Raw genomic sequence first — 5,675 nt, forward strand, 5'->3', positions numbered from 1 at the left:
CCCCCTCTGTGAAGAATCTATCCCCTGAAATAATTAGTATACTCATCAGTCTTGTTTAGATGTTGCCATCCCTCATTGACAATTTCCATTTTAGGGCATTAGAAAAAGGTTTTAGATGTCATGACAAATTAAATGGATGCAGTGATAAAAATTCCAAGATAGACCAAGTACAGGCAGTGGGGTAAAGGAGTATACTTCTGAGTCAGAAGGAGGCACTACTGAAACTAGCATAGTGCATACATTCTAAGATCTCCACGTACTACTCATAATTTGTTGTGTCATAAAGTATGATATGTTTTTGTCTTGTTTTTTTTTTCATAAGAGAGGAAGCAGCCAACAGGTCGAATGTTGATAAAAGATCAAGGAAAAAAGAGATTTTTAACATGTTTTTAGACTTAGTAACATAACTTCCATTAATAATTTTGGTGAAAACTGGTTTGTGGCAGCTAGATTAAGTTGGGTCACGGAGTGGAGAAATTGGAGGCAGTGAATACAAGCAATTTATCTAAATTTTGAACAGAACAGGGGAGAATAAAGGACAGTAAATGGGTGCTAATTTTTCTTTCAATGAAAGATAACTAAGTATGTATAAAATCTGATGCAAATGGCCTATATGAGCTTATGGCCTCATATTGAAGGGTAGGATGTTCCTAAATTGTGAACAAAAATAAAGTAGGATAAAATGGATGCAGTTCAGGTACAGGCTGACTTGTACATTTGATAGTTTCCTTCCTGAATCTCTTTTCCCTTAGTAAGATGGCCCAAAAAGGTCATCTACAAAGAATGACTTGGAACAGGGCTCAGATTTGAAGGGAGGTTTTGAAGTGGTCTTTGTGAAGAGAGGAGAAACAGATTGGCCAAAGATACATGATAGGTTTGTCAGGAAGAACTGAGGGCCCACTTGAAGTTAATAATCATGAATTCATATTAGAAATAACTTGCTCTGGTGAATCATATTTCTGAAGCACTCGGCTGCACAATCAGACAAAATAGACAGTTGGATTAATGCAGGTTTTTTCAGATTGATACAGCAAAACAACAAAGACTGTAAGGTGTTTGCAGTTTTAAAAATGTTATTAAAATTATTAGCGAGGGAAGTAACCCAGTTAGAAAGAAAAGTGAAGAAATGGAAGTGTTGATTAATTAGGAAAAAATAAAGGGTCTGGATGTATTAAAGAGATAAAATAATATAGCTGGAAGGAGTTGTGGTTCTAATACAATGATGTACTAGAATTAGAGATTTTAGAAGTGGAGCAGTTATGAACAATGACAAGTTCCAGAGTGTAGCTATAGAGAAGGCTAATTGAGGAAGACTGATGATAAAGTTCATTGGAAATAGGGGACCAGAATATTTAGATGATACCCATGCAGGCATTGATGTCATTCTGGGGGGAGGGCAGGACTTAGTGTGTAAAGGAAAACAGAAAATCAGGTGCCAAAGTCCTAGAAGAATAACTAGGGTAGATGACAGCAATACAGAGATGGAAAGAATTTTAGAGTTGGATAATGGACTTTCATAATAGCAAAAAGTGTTAATGACAGCACAGAGAAGCAATATTCTAAAAGAGACCAAGGAGACAAGGAGATCAATAGAGACACTATCACTACTTTCAGGTCTATCACTTGAAAAGTGATATATCAAGATTAATTGATACTTGGGCCAGGTGTGGTGGTGGTCAGGAGGCTGAGGCAGGAGAATCGTGAGTTCAAAGCCATCCCCAACAATTTAGTGAGGTGCTAAGCAACTCAGTAAGAACCTGTCTCTAAACAAAATACAAAATAGGGATGGGGATGTGGCTCAGTGGTCAAGTGCCCCTGAGTTTAATTTCTGGTACCAAAAAAAAAAAAATGCTCAAGTGGCATTATAATGTGTATAAGCCTTTTCTCCATGTCATTATTCCCCTAGAAAATAAATTACTCATAGTGAAACCAAAATATATTTCTTAATTAAGTTTCTTTTTAAACTCAATGATTGTAACTGAATACAAAATGGGAAGAAAAGTTATTTGACCCATGTCTTTTTTAGATACTCATAAACTATACCTAGGAGCATATGGTGTTCCCTTTACTCGGCCTCTTCACTTGAAAACCCTCCAGGGAAAGAAATGTCCCTAGGAGAACCAAGTTTCAATTACACGAGTAGATGGAGGAGGTGTTCAGAAAGAAGATGAAGCTAGCTCATTATGAAAAAGAAAAAAAAATGTTGATACTATCTTCTACTTTCAGTAAATCTTCATATCCACTAAAGCACCAAGGTCTTTCAAATTTATCTCCTAAATATGTCTTAAAGAGTACACTTCTGGCCATGCCTGCCACAATCACCCTCTTTCATGAGGTCAGTTGCAATAACCTTCTTAATACTTGCCATGTTTCCATCCCACCTTCAATTCACTTTCCATTTTACAGCCAGAATGATCCTTTTGAAAAAAAAAATTTATGCTGTGTTACTGTTTTCTCCTTAAAAGGATTCAGGATAGAGTCTTGCCCAATACCCCTTCTGCATACACATGATCCAATGGTAATGGGGTACTTGCCCAATGTGCCAAATTTTTCTCATGTGTCCTATGTTTGCTTAGAATGCATCTCTGTAGTCTGTACTATAACCTCCTGTTCACTTTAAAGAGTCAGCCTTGTGTAGTCCCTCCCTCAAGAATTTCCCCTGACATCCCCACTGTACAGTCAAAATAGATGTTCTCATCTTCTCTATATTGACAAAACCATGTAATTTCCTCCACCACAGCACTAATCAAACTACATGATCATCGCCTATTATGTGTCATTCTAACAATAATGAGATAAACATTGTGATACGTAGGCACTCAAAAGGTGATTACATAAGAATGGACTTGGAGAGAAGTATCTAGTAGTTTTGGACCATAGTTGATCCTAACTGCAATCTGTCTCCAGGAGAAGATGAACACCATAGCTTTTATATTACAGGAGTATCCAGTCCACAATTACTCTCAATAGTACTCTTTATTTATGTCTCATACCACATCTTTGCTTTGTGAAAATTATGACCACTGAAAACATTGTCTATCCTATGATGTTAATGGCTATTAATGAAATGCAATTTTCACAATAAAAAAGAGAGACTTATTAAACTTGCTTTTCTACAGTAGCATAAGGCCAGCCTTTACTATATAAAGAATGTTCTGAAGAACACACATACTTTTTTTCAGGAAAATGTTTGGCTAGGAAAGATATTGGTACATTACAAAATCACATATTCAATATTCTATATCTTTTAAATTTGTAATAAGTTTAAACATACAGAAATTTGTAATAATATTTGACAGTTCATTTACATCTCTCACCCAGATTTCCCTAATGTTAACACATTACATAGCCACAGTACAATTACCAAAACTAAGAAATTCCATTGTTTAATTTTGAAATTATATTGTGAATTAGCTATCTCATATTTATTTTATTTATGGAAAGAATTTTGATACTCTAGTTGAAATAAGAAGAAATTAAAATAGATGAGTCTGTGAGAAAGTTCAGTCCTCTCTGTATTTAAAGAGATCAGATCTGAAACTATAGTACATTTGCTTGCAAGAGGCACTCCAGTTTCACTTTCTGAAAGGAAACTCTCTCTAACAATTATTTGACCAAATGAATACTGGACAGGGACACAAAAGGCCTAGGATCCAGGCTTGATTCTACCATCTATCCATCAATTCTGTGAGCTTGTGCAAGTCTCAGCACTTCCACAGGACTTGCTGAGATCACTGACTTCTAAGATCCTTCTAAACTTCAACATTTAATGACAGAGTATGATGTAGTTGAAAGCACACAATTTAAAGCCAATACCACATTCATATTGAAGAACTCCTACACTCGACTACACTGAACAATAAAGTCAGGAGTTTACTTGTTTATCTAATTGGAACAGAATTGCCGAGGGAAACAATCATATTTATTTTATTCCACTGAAATACCATACTTCATGGTTCTCTGTTATCTTTCCTCAGTATTAACTTTGACTTTGATTTTTGTCTGGTACAGCCAAAAAACCCCAAATATCCATTTAGTATTCAGATGAAAGGATATACGAAGCTCGATTTGGAAGGGAAGGACTAGTGAGGAAATCATCTTTAATTTCTGCACTAAAAGCAAATTGCATTTAAAAGTAAATATACAGAAGAGCTCATGAACATAATCAGTGCTTTACCCTATCCACTCTCGTCCTCTTAAAAAAAAAAAAAAACTAATCCACAAATGCTATGTGGAAGACCTCCCTTCCTAAAGAAAGAGGAGTAGGAAGCATGAGGGCTGGGGTTAGATGGTGAAGAAGGACAAAGTACAGGAGCAGTAAGTACATAGTACATGTGAAGGAAAAGTGCTAAGACAAAAGCATAGTAGCGTCTACATGTAGGGAAATAATTCAGGCAAATAAATTGTACAAAATGGCAACCTTTCAACTGAGTGTTCATCTTCCATAGCCTATTGGCAGCCCTCAACACCAATTATTTGCTTAACAGTAATATGTTAATTTGCAATGACTGCTGTAACAAAATATCTTAAAGTGGATGACCTAAAACAATGAAAATGCATCGTCTCATAATTGTGGAGGTTAGAAATTAAGGATCAAGGTGTCAGCAAGGCTGAGCACTTGCTAAAGCCTCTAACATACACTCTGTTCCATGCTTTCCTCTTAGCTTCTCGTGCTACTAGCAATCCTTTGCATTCCTAGATTCATAGATGAATGGCTCTAGTCTCACCTCTGACATCACCTGGTATTCTCCCTGTTAATTTCTGCTAACATATGTCAGTAATATTGGACTACAACCTACTTTAATTCTATGAACTCATCTTGAGTGCATCATAAAGGCTTTATTTCCAAATAAGATCACATTCACAGGAACTAGGGATTCAGATTTCCACATATATTTGGGGGGAACACATTTGACTCACAACAAGCAGGACCACAATTTTTGAATATGTGAACATTTTATCAGTGTTCCCCCAGAATGATACTGATCTCTATGTGAATAAAGATTTATGATATTAATGTTTGCTAATTGAAAAAACATAATTGATTTTCATAGAATTCCAGGAAGTACATTAATGCTTTCAAATAGGTTTGTATTTCTTTTCTTATTAATAATACCACCCATAAGCATTTGGAGTCCACTTCTATTCAGGGGTTCTGGACAGTCAATGAACAACCACGTGATGATCTAAAAACTAATGATATTGAGTCCTGACTCAGTTCTAAGGGTGACATGTGACCATGGACAGGTTCCTTAATCAGTTCTCTGAGGCTTAGTTTTATCAATGCTAAGAAAGGGCTGTATTAGTTGATCTTTATAATTGTATCTCTGACATTCTCATAAGTTTATAGGAGAAGAAATGTTTTAGGTAAGAACATTTTAGAAGTTCTGTTCTTTCCAGATAAGTTCATGTCCAATTTCACAATCAAACTTCACCCCTGCTAAGATGATGTGTCAGCTTTCAGTATTGGCCATGCCCTCACGGTGTAATTTAAAAGTAACTCAATCAGGTAAATAGTTCAGGGCAGTAAATGCTTCATATTTTTAAAGGGTGTCCAGCTGAAAAGTTACAAACTCAGTTTGTCTATAATTGATTTATCAATAACAAGGGCAGACCTGGCACAATACAATTAATAAATCATCAGATTATTATTCTGTCTGCAATTACAGTCCTAC

Source organism: Marmota flaviventris, chromosome X, assembly GCF_047511675.1.
Source record: "Marmota flaviventris isolate mMarFla1 chromosome X, mMarFla1.hap1, whole genome shotgun sequence".
In the NCBI taxonomy this organism is placed as follows: domain Eukaryota; kingdom Metazoa; phylum Chordata; class Mammalia; order Rodentia; family Sciuridae; genus Marmota; species Marmota flaviventris.